The sequence below is a fragment of the Mytilus edulis genome, chromosome 12 (genome assembly GCF_963676685.1).
Source record: "Mytilus edulis chromosome 12, xbMytEdul2.2, whole genome shotgun sequence".
NCBI classification, from domain to species: Eukaryota; Metazoa; Mollusca; class Bivalvia; order Mytilida; family Mytilidae; genus Mytilus; species Mytilus edulis.
In genome coordinates this window covers 70,819,031-70,836,699 of record NC_092355.1, presented here as the reverse complement: position 1 = coordinate 70,836,699, position 17,669 = coordinate 70,819,031, and the positions used below count along the sequence as shown (strand labels likewise).

Sequence of the window (17,669 nt, the reverse complement as noted above, 5' to 3'; positions counted from 1 at the left end):
TTACCTTCGTACGGACATCATGACGAGTTGCTTGACCATTATGGAATATCCGTTTCCATAAAAATGTTTACGTTCCTGATGTCGCAACTTCAATCCCGCCCCTTCTCCCGAATGTGACCTACCAAATAATAGTTATTACCGGGTTTGTTATAACATGAGCAACACGAATGGTGTATAAAGTATAGAGGTGGATCCGTTTATCCTTCCGTAACACATGAGACTTGTTGCTTATTATTCGTTAGTTTTATATTTAGTGTTTTATGTTCTGTTGATCGTCTTTGGTCTTTTTTTTTTCTTTTTTAGCTTCGGTGTTGTCAGTTTAATTTCGACTTATGAATTTGAATGTCCCTCTGGTATCTCTCGAGGCGTAACTAAAATATTAAACTACCTCGATAACCCGAATGTTCCAGTCGTTATATATTACCATCACTTCGATCACTCCATTAACCTCTGGAGGACAATGCCCGTAAGGGGGCACTGTAATTATTCGAGTTACTACCTCGACGGCACGATTGACGATTTGACGGAGTGATCTTTTTTTTGATAATTGTTGAAAATAATAAATAAATCATTAAGACAATTTACAGTTAAAATTATATCGTGTATTTTGCGAAATAAGTTATATTTGAGAGTACAAATGAGAGGTTATTTAGTTTCTATTCTCTAGATTCCCACGTGTGCCAAATTAACTATATAATATGTCAAAATATAATTATTGATCATGACTAGCCCTCCTGGTTAATCTAGCATTGATAAGTTACAAGTTCGAAGAAACCAACCTCAAGATTCTTCATTGTAATATGTATCTTTTGATGTCTTTAACACACTTTTTAACCTTTTTTATCATACGTCGGTGCAAAAGCGTAAACTTCCAGAAAAGTACAAAACCAGTACCTCGTTACCGAACTTTACATACATTTTATTCAGCTACAAGACTATTTTTATATCGTTAGGAACGTTTTCCGGTAATAAAGAGCACACAGTTATAATTTAACATTAAAACAACTCACTTGAAAGCAGCTTGCAACATTGGAATTGTTTATTTCTGCAATGTATGGTATGTGTTTTAATACGTATTATTTGAAATGAACAGCATATATTTTTGAAAGGAATATCTAAATTTGTTTATTGATTTGGCTAATTAGTTCCAACATGTTGTATTGTTCTTTTAATTACCTTCATATTGCATGCATAAAAGTTGTCTCATTCAATTTGTTATAATTTTTGGTTTGCAATAAAATATATTAGTAAGTAGCACGGTAACCTGTTAGTAGAGAAAGTTACCAGTTTTAAAACTTTTACAATGTTTTTTACCATTTTTCACGTAAGTTGATTAAATTAATTTCAAGTAATACAATTCTTTCTTTCAATCATTTTGGTGTCTCGGTAGCTGGGTGGTCTATGCAGAGCAGCTGATCTACAGTATCACTGACCTGCAGTCAACACTGAGGTTTTGAGTTCTATTTCTCTACGAAGCAGTTGCATTAAACTTCAATCTTAAATTACTTTTAGATTTTAGCAAGAGAAATTTAGTTGTCCTATCGAATTTCAGTGTTTGATTGGGCCTCTAGCTTCGTCCGTCAATAAAATCCGACAGCCGCGAAATAGTCGAAAGTACCGAAATCTTAGAGGGTGGCGTTAAACACAAACAAATCAACCGATAATTATCAGTCAAGTTTATTTTTGATATTACTAACTTATTAAAATTATCAATTCATTCGTCAATAAATATATAATGAAAATACAAACAGCTAGAGGTAAAATAACACACAAAACTTATGTAAACATACGTGTAGGGAAAGTTTTATAATATTTCTTCAAGGAAGATGAATTTAATTAATCTTTAATAAATTCATACAAGGTACTTATACAATCACATACGGGTCATTTATCACCATTGTATCTAAAGGATTTTTTTAATATAAAAGACCTTGACAGTCTATTGGCTTGTTGTTTATCTTATTTGAATTATGTAATAGTTTGTAACCCGGATGTATTGTCATGCTACGTCTATAAATTCGTTAAACCTCTTCAGAAATACAAATCAATAGGATTACAATGTAACCGTACATGATTTTTTTATACACGTATTGGATACATGTACACTTATATAATGTTTTGATACAATTTTTGATACAATTTACTGACTGAGATTTTCGTACGCATTATTCTTTTTCAAAGAAAACAGAAAATCAATAGGTTATATAATTACGATGTAACCTCAATCCTAAATGTTCGTGATTCTGATACATGTATGTATATGATTGTTGGGTACATGTATGTTGACTTCAATAATTTAATAGAGCTCTGACCCAATAGACCACAAACGTAAGCATTATTTTTGTTACTGATTTTTATTTATAATATTTTTAAATTTTTTTTTAATTCTTTATTTGCAAAACAGACAAAAACCAATTTTGGTTATGGCAAATACATTGACAAAACAAACATGATCAAACATAATGAAAACTCGATATTCATTTTTTTTTAATTTATTTATCTATTTTTTTTTTTTTTTTTTTTTTTTTTTTTTGTTAATTTATTTTTAGATGACGTTTCTCAAAACATACATGAACACATGCATTATAAGTTTATCTAATCATTAAGGTATTAAAATATTGAAAATTTTGATCAAATAATCATGAAGCAACTATTTGATACTACTATTTATCTTTTCATGTTAACATTCAGTTATGCAGAATATCCTAAGTCATGTGCATTCCTTTTATATAAGTGTTGCCGTGTCAAACTTGTAGTTCTTTTTCCATAAAGACTTACAAATTACATGCATTGATCAATGCTTGCAAAACGTCCAGTGACAGATATTACATGGATGCATATTCAAGACAAGTATGAGGTTACAAGTCACTCTCGTATCGAGCACATAAAAGAGATAAATATAATAAATACCTGCTCATATACCACTTTTATTAATGTGCATGTTTTTATATGATTTTGGTTGTATATATGTTTTCTTTTACTTTTAACAAACTAGTAACATAAAAGCAATGTATTAAACTGTGAAAATATTGAATATCACGATTTTGAATAGTTTATTCAATATGGGGCCCTTTATAGCTTGTTGTTCGGTGTGAGCCAAGGCTCCGTGTTGAAGGCCATACTCTAACCTATAATGGTTTACTTTTTAAATTGTTATTTGTATGGAGAGTTGTCTCATTGGCACTCACACCACATCTTCCTATATCTATTGACATTGCTTACAGGGGCGGATCCAGCCATTTTAAAAAAGGGGGATCACAACGCAGGACAAAGTGGAGGTTCCAACTATATGTCCCCATTCAAATTCATTGATCGTTCAAAAAAAAAGGGGGGTCCGACCCCCGGAACCCTCCCCCTGGATCCGCCACTGGCTTAGAACTACACTATTGGTATGTACCCGATTAACTCAGTAGTAATTTTTCCGCCGCTCTGCGGTAGCTACACTAACAAATCTCGAGGGAATGAAACCTAAGGGTTGATTACATCGAGGGCCTGAATTATTGCGGTAAAAAAGGGTGGATTGAGACATAGAAATATGGTCACCAGAACTCCTTGCTTTTTACAGTAAGAAGAGTTCTAAGGGTTATCCTATTTGGTCGTCTGTTTTCATCAATACCCAGACAGGCCTTGTCAGAATGGTATTGTCAATTCGAAATCTGATTTTAAAAGGAGACTCGATCGCTCTCAGCGTGTAGACGAACTATTCAATAACTTGCAATTACTTACTGAGAAATTCATATGCGGTACAAATAGAATGTGTAGGAAATATTTACCACTGTACGTAAGAAATATTTGCACTCTGCCACAGACAATATTTTAACATGGCTGACTTTACAAATGCGTCATAGTGACCGAAAAATATAAGAATAGAGAAAATCGAACTATACTGTTGATCATGTATTTTTTGGGGGTATTTGGCTTTGTAATTACATTTTGTTTCTTTTCTATTTTCAGATTGAGGAAAAAGATTAATGGAAACTGCAACAGTTATCAATATGATAAACACTAATTGTTCGAACTGTGAAAATAGATCAGCTACCGTTGCCAACAAGTGCTACCCTTGGGTGGAGGATGAATTCCTTGGTCGCAATTATACGCTGGATGACGTGAACAGTGTTGTGATGCGAAGAAATTACGCCGGAATTACGTTTTTAGGAATTGTTATAGTTTTAGGCCTAATTGGTAATGGCCATGTGCTGTACGTATTCAGCAAAAGAACATACAAATCAAATTCCATCAAGGATAGCATTCACGTGAATTACAGAATTTTTATTTTATGGCTTTCAGTTCTCGGTGTAATTCAATGTGCCGTTGTTTCGCCATTATTAATTGTTTACCTAGTATACCCCGTGACATATCCATCGAATATATTGTGTAAAATATTCCGATTTATTGTTTACTTCGTACCGGAAGCTATAAGCTTAACGTTAATTGCAATAGCAATAGACCGGTACCTAGTCATTTGTCGTACATTCGACAATAAACTGACAGAAAAACATTCCAAATTAATGTGTCTTGCGACGATGATTGTTTCTCTTGTATTTTCATGGCCAGCACCGATTGTTTTTGGCAATGGCAAAACAGAAACAGGAATACCTGGTTTGACTGGTCATCGCTGTTATCTTGAAGATGAATCTATCACTAAGATTCAGCAATTGTATCAAGTTATTTTAGTTTTGTTTTTCTTTGTTATTTTGTTTGTTTTGTTGATACTGTATACCAAAGTGCGAAGAGATTACAAAGAGCTTTTACAGTTTAGGCGTACTTCAAGACGATATTCTACAACAACACCAAAGGCTTTTAAACAGAGGCAGGAAAATCAAGAACAGCAGCGTGTTTGGATTTACGCGTCCGTTACCATTGGTTACGTTGTGAGTGCATTACCGTATCATATTCTAGCAATTCAATTTTTTGCAGGAGTAATTGTTGACTGTGATATGAGTCTCCCGGAGTCTGAATTGTTTTATTTATTTATTTGGTCGTACTTTTTCAGTCCAGTGATTAATCCAATTATTTATGGTTTCCAAGACGACGGGTTTAGATTGTCAGTTCTAGCAATTTACAAACGTCCAAAAACGTCTGCGTCTATATGACAGGAAAAATTGGACATATTTCAAATGGAAAGGTGGACTCGGATAAATCTCGACCACTAAGTAAAAGCGGAAGTCAAATTCTAACAGACATTTCAACAGACGATAACGTTTGTGCTGACATTAAGCCTCGATCTGAGCTCAAAAATATCATGTTAAACATGGCAGCTTTTACAGTTGATAGTAGTTCCATTATATTTCAGGAAGATGAGAACAAAAATTAAGTTCATATTTAATATTGATCATGTTAGGTTTAACATTCAATTTTAATTCTCCCAATCTGTGAGTTTTGGGAGGTAGTTAGTAGTTGAATTGTTGTGTTTGATCGTCTATGCGTTTTGTCCAATGCAGATGTAATACTATTACCAAACGGTTCTATACCGAATGATCAAATGAATTAAAGTTAATCAAGAGCAATCAAATGTTTCACTTATTAAAAACAATTTCTCTTGATATTCGCTGTAATTAAAAAGATACATTGTGTTCAGGACTGGCATGGTATTCACTGAAGAAACCAGTCTGTTGACGGAATTCAATTGGGAGCAACCATTTAACTTCAAGGGGAGAATGATTTTTGTGTCCCAGTTAGAAAATTTTAACACAAAAGGATACGGGGAAATTTGGATTCAGAATAGTTATTTTTGTCATCCTATTCACCACATACCTGTTTTTTTCGTCGAATTAGGAATCAGATTTTTTTTTAAAAGAAAAACAAACATGATCCCCCCTTTTTGAAGTACTCCCTACTTTACAAAACTGCATCCCATATCTTTGACGTACTTTTATTACATATGAAATGATGTCTGATGATACAATAAATGTACAATGATTTAACAGTAGATTGTTTTATTATAACATTATATAATTGTTTTTATTCATTTTCTATTCGGCTTTGTGGGGGAAAAAACATGCGATGTACGGCTCCTGCCTTTCCGGATTTTTTTTTCTTTCTAGAAAAACCAAACTAAAGCTACATCTGACAGTGTAGTTTTTAAATCAAATCGTTTTGATTTTTTGTTTTTCACATGTTTAAGTGTTTTGGGTTATTTTCACGACACATGTATCTTTAATGTCCTGGTGTCTCTATTTTTATTGAAATAGTATCTGAAAGCATTCTAGAGCCGAACTGAGCTATCTAAATGTTTGTAAAACAAACCTCATTCGATCCATGTGAAAAATGTATCATGAAATTTTAGAGAGTGGAGAACAATTATGGTTTGCTTCCGTCTAGGTGACGGCAATGTCCGACTCCTAAAGTAAGCGTTATTAACATTTTGCTAGCCGAGCCAGTGTAAAATTTCGCATTGTATTAACCAAAAATATAAGAAAAAAGAATCTTCAATCAACCTCCCCTCTCGTGATGCTGATCTGTGTACTGCTAAGGTTTATCGAAACACGCTGCAAATAGCTCCTTTTTATAGAATAAATTTTGGATTGCTATTACAAAAAATTGCAAATCTGATACTGTGGATTCATTCATTTCGTGGGTATCAATTTTCGTGGATTACTGAAAACTTGCGTTTTCGTGGATATTTGATTTCGTGATTTTGCCAATCTCTGCGCGAAAAGCCTATTGAAAATTAATTATTTTTTGAACATTTGAATTCGTGGTTAACCTGTACCAACGAAACCCACGAAGATTGGTATCAAATAAATAATAATGAATCCGCAGTATCCGAAAAGAAGCAAGTGTCTTCATGTTAGATATTGCATTACAAAAATACATGTCTTCTTATATATTCATGGGGATTTAATTATAAAGATTATGAAACATGATTATTTATGATAAATTATTGCTATTGTGTATTATTATGAGTATTATTGGAAAGAGGTATAATAGAATCATTACAAATAAATGTGTTATTTAATTGTGCCAAATATTACATGATCAAATATACCATCAAGAAAATTGGAGATCGAAGTTTACTGAGGCATGCGTTCTCGGTCTTGGTCCGCATGGTGGGAGTTGATATAAGTAAAATATGTTTTTCTACTATCATCAACACATCAAGGTTTCGTATGTTGCTTTAAGCTCCTATAGAGTGTAGTGATGTTCTAACTTTATGGAATACTGGCTGCGCCCACCTTGAATCTGCGGCTAAAGTAATCAATATCAAACATTCTTTTCACTGACCATTAAGGTGTAGAATATAAATGTTGCCTTCTTCTAAGATGTGAATTCGAGATATCTTTGTGAAGTTCCATTGCACAAAATACGATTAAGGTCAATGTTGTACTGGTTTTGATCATGGCAATTATAAGTTCAGTAACCTCTTTTATCCAAGTTCATCAAACGCTTAGATTTTCTCTTTTGATTTCCAGAGATTTGCATTATGGAAATTAGAAATCAAGTTATCAACTGGTATATTGATATCATTATCAACCAATTTGAAAATAAGTCACCTAAGTTATTCATATGATGTATACTGTCTTGTGGGTGGTGGCGCATGTATAAACAAGGCTCTGTGCTGAAGGCCGTATTCTTATGACCTATAATGGTTTACTTTTACAAATTTTGACTTGTAAAGAGAGTTGTCTCATACCACATCTTATATACATTTAATCAATACAACATTATACAACTGACATTGAGAATATAATTGATTGGTGTTTACCTCACGTCCAGTAGCATATATTTGATGAGAAAGAAACATACATGCATGAAAGAATTAAGTCCTGTAATCCGTGTCGATTTTGTATATGTTCCTGAGGAAAAAAGGATTATCCGTTTTTTTTATTTTTATTTTATTTTCTGCCGAACGGAACGAGGTCAAGATGAAATAAGGTGAAATAAGAAAAATATTCTATACACTGTGATTAAATATACCAGTGAAATTTCATCATCATAATCGGCATTATTGAGGACACCGCTACATCATGACCCATTGCTTTTTATTCCTTAATTTCAAGCAGTCACAACTCTGTTGTCTTACGTTCAAATAAAGTGACAATCTTTGCTATTAAAGTGACCCCTTATGGCGTCTTGGAGTTTATGAATCTATATCATTTGTATTACATTTAAGAGAGAAACCGTGCTTCTGATTTACCAAAAACAGGTACTTCAGATCTGACAGCCAACATGTACCCCCTCCTCTAATTTCATGCACTTTGTTTATAATTCAAAAGTAGAGGTTAAAAGTGTGCTTCATTGATCAGCAGTTATTTAGCATTTATTTATATCAAAAACACCAATTACTTTCTACATAATTTGAAAGTTAATTCACTGCGTATAGGAACTATACTTTCATTTAAATACATGAATGTACTACTTTCAGATCGATTCAGTTTATTGGTTTTTCACCCTGTAAGACTCTATTCTGAAACATTGCTTACCATGGGGGTTAAAACATGTACCACCATAAAATGTTCTATTACCTCAAAGTCTGTAATTACAAATGTAGATACAATCTTAAATATTTGTTTTTCGCTGAAAAAAACGTTGTTGTTTTGTACATAAATCACAAGGCTGTTAGTTTCTCATGTCAAGCTTGCTATGCAGAACGGGTTTAATAATGGTTGAAGGCCGGTATGGCGATCTAGTATGGTGGATACCATCTAAGTCATTTGATTTCTGGTGGATAAATGTCTCATTAGCAATCATATCAGATGTCCTTATAATCTATATATTAAATAGTACTTATCCACGCATACCAAATGTTAAAGAGACTGTAGATCAAGGATATTATGATCTTTAGCAAAGAAAAAAAATAATTTGTCGATGGGAGGACAAGGTGGCAAGAAGAAATTCGTGTATACATGTAACTTTCCAATCTTAAACTTCCTATTTCAATGAAGCTGTATTCCAGCAACTTCGGAAGTTTTTCAAACGTCAACTTTAGTTGGTTGACCATTATATAATGATGACATTAGACCAGAAATATATTTAAATCGCCGTTTCAGAATCTAATGCATTCTGGATAATATTTCCAAAGCGTACACATGAACGATGTGGTTTGTTTGTAGATGAACTTTCATAAGTACCATATACACGTAGTACCGTATGACAGATAGTGCTATTTGTTATGACGGATAGAAAGATTAACGTCTTCCAAGTTTCAGCGGGAGGGTGCTTCAATGAGACTTCAAGATTACTATAAAAAAAAGATGACACACAAAGTAACTCCATGTAAATGTAAAGTTAAAGGAAACTCAACAATCAAGAATGATAATGTCATCAGTTGTATTTTTAACCTGATTTGTATCTTCTATAAATGGATGTTTGTCATTTTAACATCGGTAAAATAATGTTTCCGCTACTTTTAAAATCAATCTCCCGTTAATTGTTAAAATTGTATAACCATACATAGTATCAGGTATGTAACAGAAGATTCTTTAACAAAGAGAACAACCTAGTAGTATGCATTGTCACGATAGGGGTATGCTTGAACAGGAAGATAACTACCTATGATCACGTGACCAGAATGAATGACGGTCTGGATGGGGGTTCTTTCATTTCTGTATTCGTTAACTTATTTGCCATTATTCTCTGTTCTTTATTGTTTTTGTCTATTTTTCTTTATACCGTTTGTCCATCATTCTGGATTCTTTTTTGTGTCCCTTTTTTCTCTATTCTTTGTAATGTTTGTCCATTTATTTCCCATTCTTTTTATTTTAGCATCTCATTATGCTGTAGTCTTTATTTGATTTGGTCTATTTCTCTCTTTTCTTCAACTGTTAGGTTAATTTTCTCTGTATTGTATTTTTCTGTACATTTTTCTCTATTCTTTATGTTTTTCGTCCATTTTTCTCTAATCTTTATTTTTTTGGTCAATTTTCTGTCTGGAATTTGTTTTTTACATCGGCTTCTCATTATTCTCTATTCTTTTTTTCTTTGGTTTGTTGGTCCATTTATTGTATTTTTTTTAAACACCTCATGGTTCTCTATTATCCATTTTTAATCACTTATTCTTTATATATTTCGCCCTTTATTCTATTTTCCCTATACCCCCATCCACATCCTATAATGAATGTCTAGACCTTGACATGTCTTTTTAAATTGTTATTTAAATCCGAAATAAATACATTTGTGCGCACAGTATTGAATGGCAGTTATGCAGGATCTTTGTTTACATAAAACGTTTATTTAAAAACACTCCCGTTATACGTATCTTCTTCAGAATATTTAATTAAGAACGATTTATTTGGAGATAATGCGGTGTTTGTTTTTAGAACAACAAAATATTTATATGTATATTTTTCGGTTGCATATAAAAGGGCAGATGTTATCATAGTTCATTCATATTATGTCCATTCATATCCTTATGTATTGTACTTTTGATAATAAGGTACCAGATATATTTATGTATTTATTGTATGAATGGAACTAAATGGTTATAAGAATACTCGGATGTCGAAGTCTGCATTGCTTGCCAAATATTTGAATGGATCACTAACATACAGTTTAGCAATAGTTACATGTTTTGTATGCATCTATTATGCAGTCTTGTTCATTTGTTGTATTTTAAGTATGTTATACTATTTTCTATACTGCTCTGTCTCCAATGTACTTTCAGCACTATCTGTTTGAACAATTGTGCACTTGACGTTGAACAACAACCCGTAACTATAGTTAACATGCAAATTACGACCGCACGTTCTTGAACATGTATATCGAATGAATATTGATACCTTATTTTTTTTATCCAAACAATATAAAGCAAGTTATTCTTTCGGCAAAATATGAAACGCTTTGAATAGTTTAAGTTTGTTATGTAACTTACATAAATCGAAATTAAACACTGTTCTTGTCATCAATTTTTAAATTATATACACGCGATACAAGACACCACAATTTAAAATGACATGATAAATTTAATGTTTTCAAATTCTTAATCTAAAATGACAAAAAAAAAATACCTTCATATATCTTTAGTGCAAAAAATAAGTATTGAAGTTTGATATACATGTATGGTTAGATTTAAAAAAAAGAAGAGCTAAATCAGGTTTACTTTTGTACGTAGTATTAATGTAGTAAAATCTAAACATGACTCTTTGACATGCAAGGCAACTGTCCGTCTGTCAGTTTAATAGTACTGGTATTAAAAGAAACAAACAAGGCAAATTATGTTTTTTTTTATTGTTTGAAAGCTGGAAACAATTAACTTTGTTTATCAAATAAAACACGTGCTATAGAATTCTTTATTGTGCCTATATGAATATTCCTAGGCTTTTATTGTTAAGTATGTTTTTGTGACATCCATATGACGTGGCTTTGTACTTATACACCAAGTCATTGTGTTATTGTGTATTCTTGTTTTCTCGTATCTAAATTTTACTAGTGTGCTGTGTCTATATGACTGTGATGTTATGCTATTGTTTCAGAAAAAGGGAGAAGGTTTGGATCCATTAAAACGTTTAATCCCGCTGCAAATGTTTGCACCTGTCCTAAGTCAGGAATCTGATGTACAGTAGTTGTCGTTTGTTTATGTAATATATAATACGTGTTTCTCGTTTCTCGTTTTGTTTATATAGATTAGACCGTTGGTTTTCCCGTTTGAATGGTTTTACACTAGTAATTTTGGGGCCCTTTATAGCTTGTTGTTCGGTGTGAGCTAAGGCTCCGTGTTGAAGGCCGTACTTTAACCTATAATGGTTTACTTTTTAAATTGTTATTTGTATGGAGAGTTGTCTCATTGGCACTCACACCACATCTTCCTATATCTATTTGTATTTCTTTGTTACATATCTATTTGTTTGTTTTTATAGTAATTAGATGCTGTTATACCTAAATTACGGCATTTTTACTTATAATGTCTGTTTATTTTGTTGACATATTGTTGTCAATAAAATGGAATTAATCAGTTAAACAGGACTAAATTCATCATACATGTATCGATACAAAACAGAAGAAAACCCATCTAACAAAATCAAAGACCGGACGTGGCAGCGTATTTATTATACATCATTAACAAAGCAATAAAAAGACAAACAGTACAGATCTAAGAGTACAAGTAGATACTGCCAGCTATAGTTGAAAGCCAATTACAATTCAAAAATTATTTATCGAAGACAGACTAAAAAGTCAATCTGTAAACTTCAAGCATTTTGCGTTAAATCGTCATTCACAAATAGACACAAAAAAAAACATGACCTTGTACAATGTCAAAATATAGGAGTACAAAATGTATGTGGCATTCAAGAGGATAAGTTTGAAATAAATTTTCAACATGTACAGATAAAAATGCAAACCAAATCTTTGTTTTTATGGAAGCATTTAGTAAAGGATTTTGGCAATGTGGTAACAAAATTGCTGACTAAATAATTTACCTGAAACACATATAATAGCGAACGAGTTCTGATAAATATAAACTGTAAGTCAGTGCAAAAGAAATATCATCATCCTTAAAATGTAAAATTTACAATAAGGAAAGTAAAATCATCCTATTTATTGTATATTTTTTGTGAAGGGTTTCTCGTGTAAAACTGAAATGTGTAAATCTAGGAAAGGAGCGACAATTATTGCTGTTAATATTTTATTAATTGAAAGACAATATCGTTGAGTATACTTTCGAGTTATAATATTGAATGTTTTGCATGTTCCTTTGGTACGGTACTACCTGGTTTCTTTCTTTTATAATTGAACTGATAATGTCTATGACTGCAAGTCAACTTGAATCAGACAATGCAAGCAATTTCATTATCTAGTAATTACGGGAAGATTAACCTTATTCAGCAATGGACATGATGAGGATTTATAAAATAACTTGTTTCATTGTTATCCAAGGGTATGTCAGGGGTTGACGAAATAGAGATATTGTAAAATGTGCAGATTAAAGTGTAGACAAGTAAAGCATAGAATAAATCGGATAAAACAATAAAATATAGAGAACAACATATGTAAAATGGGATGCTGAACAATACAAAAAATTAGATAATCTCAAAAACTTTAATGTTAAAAACCGATCATCAGATCAAAGAACCATAACTCCAGATAAAACTTTAATAAATGGAGTAGACAATCTGTATGGCACAAAATCGTTTGAGGAAACAGTTGTTAACAATGTTGGTCTATAAGATTATAGCCATTCAATCTTTGAATAAATAGACAAACAACAGTCCACAATAAATGACAAAACAAATGACGTAGCAACAACCACCGAATGTAAATCAAGCTTTCAGACTAACCGATGACATATGGTTTCAATTTCATAGACAAATTAACAAATTTGACTTGCCTACAATTCTATAAACTAGAAATTGCTTTATTTGCGTAAAGTGTCTGCGAAAAAGGCTTTTCTTTTAAATCAATTTGAGAATTTTTACCGGAGTACACATCTCGGAAATCATTTTAGAAGAGACAAATAAAAAGTTTGTAAAATATATATTTTTTCTTATGTTATCGAGATGTCTACCATTAACATTAAAAATACTTTAAGCTCATATAAAAAACTTTTAAAAAATACAAATGAGAGTTTATTGTGAATTAGTGATCAGCACGGTCACATTGCCATCAATTGTCCGTTAAGGAAATGAGAACTCATTAAAGTACAAAGGTCTAAGATCCCTCAGACAAAGTTGACCTCAGTTGAATATAGCTTTTTTTTTCTATGCCTATTTGGTCAAGAGTTTCTTGTAAACGTGTCTACGTATTCATATTTAGTGTTTATTTTTAAACGTGTACGATAATGATTAATTCAGAAAAAAAACCTTGAGAAACATGTAAAATGGAATAAGTTTTCCATTATTCTTTTACATATGTAATAAGGACAAAAGAAACCAGTGTAATGAGTGTATTATGAGAATTGTATTATTTGTCAAAAGCATATTTACACATACTTGTGAAAGATGAGTCAATACACATCCCAATTGTATCTGTTACTAGGATCAAATCTAGATACAGATGAGTAAAGGGTCAGGCGAAGCTGATTTATCCGGTCCAAACTTTTAATGAGAAAAAAGTAAAATAACAAAAAAATTCCGAACTTCAGGAAAAATTTAAAACGAAAAAGTCCTCTATCAAATTGCAAGACCAGAAGCTCAAACACATCAAACGTTAGTGCAGTCATTTACTAATGTAGAATAAAGTGAATTAACCCTGTTTTTTTAGCTACTAAATCTCTCACTTCACTTGAAAGTCATAAAGTATAATGACAACAATGTGTGACCAAAATAAATAGTCATGAGAGGTAAAATAATCAAAAACTGGATTATGGCAGTCATTATTAAGGTAACACGATACCGAATGGCATATCTCCCGATTTCCAAACTTTTTGGCACACGTGTTCTTTGAATCGTGTTACATCGGAATATGTAATAAAAAATGGGGGTCACCATTTTTGTTTTCTTGGTATTTTCATAGGAAAACGTCAATTTTGACAACAAATTTACATAGGTATATAGGGGAAATGCCTATTTTTCGGCTTACCTTTATAGATTTTCCAATGAATGCCTATGTTCTTATATACGGAGAACAACAAAAAAATAACGTTATATCCAGGATTGCAAGCTGAATCCATACACGTATAGAAAATCATATGTCACCATCCTTGTTTTTGAGATAAATGGCTTCAAAGTTGATTGGTACCCTTAGAATTTGACCGAAAACGTGTGACGTTATTGAATACAGAATGTAACGTTATTCCTACTACTCAGAGATATGGAAAACAAAATATGTGTCGGGATCTGAATGATTTTTTTAATTTTCATTTCTCATGTCGGGTTTCGTAAATTTCCTAGTAATGCAATATAAAATTCTACTGATATAATTTATTATAAAAACAGTTATAGACAAAATATATTTATACCAGTACTTAAACATGTATTAACTTATAAATAAATGCATTATGACAAGACCAGACAAGACAATTTATTACAACTTAGGCACACGTATGGTGTTAAAAGAGGATAACAATTATACATTCACAATTACATATATACTTATACATTTACAAGCAAGACACACAATAAATAAATACGTGATATCATACAATAAAACTGAAATATATTTGGTTGATTTGTTTGCAAAATTCTTAATTGCCACGTGGTTAGAAGTTATTGTAACATGCTATGAATTATGAAAATATTTTTTCACAATATGTCACACTTTTGTGTGCACTGGCACCTTACAGTGTGATAATACACCAATAAATTTCAATTGGGAAGGATGTTTTGTGTAATATGTAGGTATAAACCTAATTTGTTTATTGAAACATACAAAAAAATAATGATATTCGTCATCAATGGTATTTGAATCGCAGTGACAACATATACGGTTTTCTCTTGGTGTATTTTCCACCGACCAACTTCGATAGGGATTTTGATATTTGAACATCTAAATTTACTGTAGATGTATCGATCTGCCACTTTAAGATTGAGTAAATATGGCTCTAAACAAAACATTGTTTTGTATGAAGCATAACACACACCTCTAGATGAGTTTGTCATATCAGCAGATAGACTCTGTCCGAATTGGTCAACCAATCTCTGTTTTATTTCTTTTTTAATATCCGAACTTTTGATATCACCATGCGCATTCCAGACAAAAGAAAATCCTGTATCATCTAAAATTTGTTTCAGAGAAGATAACCATTTAAATGAGTATTGGCCTGAGTTATGTAAGTTATACATTAACTGATATAAAATCCCAGATAATTTGTTACTACCGCTTTGCACTAGCCTTGACCAAAAGCATAGTAATTTAGTTTTGATATTAATTTTTAATGGAAATCTGCCAGTTTCCCCATAGACCATATAGTTTGGTGTTGTTGATCTAACATTCAAGACTCTTTTTAGGAAACTTAAGTGCACCTTTTCAATCATGTCAACATTTTCATGACTCCAGATTTCCGACCCATACAGTAAAATTGGAGCAACCATACAATCAAATAGTCGAAACTGCAGATCTGACGGGATGTTTACATTTCTCAATTTATAGTTTAATGCATACAGTGCTTTTTGTGATTGTTCAACAAGTTTTTTCTTTGATAAATTAAAATTACAATTGTATTTTATTAATAATCCCAGGTAATTATAACTGTCTATGAGCTGTAACTCCTCGCCCCTTAGCATGAATTTCATATTTCTTTTACGCTTCGCCTTCTCAAACACCATTACTTTTGTATTATCAATGTTTACATTTAGTTTCCAGTTTCAGTACAGTATTCATCAAACTTGTTTAACATTATTTGTAAATCGTTAGCTGATTCTGCCAATAATATTGTATCATCAGCATATAATAACAAGAAAATTCGAATATAAATGCCTAGTTCATTTAGACATTTACCTTTTATAAACCTGTTATATCATGCTGAATAAAATAGCTTTCAAGATCATTAAGGAAAAGAGAAAAAAGAAAGGGTGATAAGTTTTCACCTTGCCTAACTCCAACTTCGCACGGAAAGAAATTTGAACAACTCGAGATATGTCTTACACATGATTTGACATTAGAATAGAGGTTATCAATAGAGTTAAATATTTTGCCTGTTATGTTACTAGAAATAAGCTTTTGCCACAGTCCTACTCTCCACACAGTATCAAAGGCTTTCTTAAAATCTACAAATTTACAGAATAAAGGCTTTCCAGGGAGTAAAATAAAGTTGAATCAAACAGTATAAACTAAATATATTATCAAGTGTGGAGTACCCTTTCCTAAATCCCGCTTGGCATTTTGAGAGTAATTCTACTTCTTGTGCAAACTTGTCTAGTCTGTAATTTAGTATAGCTGTAAATACTTTACCTAGACATGATACCAGTGTTATACCTCGATACGAGTCTGGATCTTTAAGAGCTCCCTTATTCTTATAAATGGAATTAATTATTCCCATTGACCAGATTTCGGGTATAATCCCTGTGTCGAAAACAAAATTGAACAATTTCACGTAAACATACAGACATGGAATTTTTAATAAACTCGTTTCTAATTCCATCATATCCAGCGGCTTTATTATTTTAAAACTTTTAATGACTTTGATAATTTCTTCCTCGGTAATAGGCACATTTAAAATTTCGTCGAACTCATTTATCTCTTGGTTTGGTAATTGAAACTCTTCCTCCTCATTTTCCACACTTTCGCTAAGCTTCTTAAAATGTGATAAAATTTCTTCTAGTGAAATTGAACTTTCCTTTTTTTGTTTCGGAAAAAATCTATTTAAAACCTTCCAAAATTCTTTCGGGTTATTTGTTGATATATTACGAAGCTCTTTTTCGTCTTTAACTGATAATTTTGAAAACATTTGTTTATTTCTTTTTTGTATTCCTTACTTGCTCTTTTCAGTGACTTCTTATTATTTATACTTTTCTGTTTATTATATTTATATTTTGCCGAGTGAAATTGTTTTCTTTTCAGCTTACATGATTTATTAAACCATGGTTTATTCCTATTTTTGGCCCCATGAGTTTTTTTAATCGCATTTTTATTAGAAAACATTCCAAAAGAATCCTTAGCTGCCTGCGAGTAAAAATTTATTATGCTAGTTATAACTCTGTTTATACATGTAGCATGGATATTTTGTTTGAAGGATTCTATTTCATTACATAGATCAAGAACTTTTCCCTCGTTCTTTCTTATATTTTCGATGAACTTGTGTTGATCCTTTTCAATCCATTTTATTGACTTTCTTTTATGTGAACTTTTTTCTTTTT

General features: G+C 31.8%; 1 protein-coding gene and 1 long non-coding RNA gene across 2 annotated transcripts in view; one reads left to right on the top strand and one right to left on the bottom strand.

The window, feature by feature from the left end:
• LOC139499037 (low-density lipoprotein receptor-related protein 6-like) overlaps positions 1 to 17,669 on the bottom strand; it is a 75,011-nt gene that overhangs the window by 24,175 nt on the left and 33,167 nt on the right. The window lies entirely within an intron of this gene.
• On the top strand, positions 1,985 to 6,946 carry LOC139499039 (uncharacterized). The gene is made up of 2 exons (XR_011658086.1): positions 1,985 to 2,328; positions 3,955 to 6,946. It is a non-coding gene; the product is annotated as an uncharacterized lncRNA (long non-coding RNA).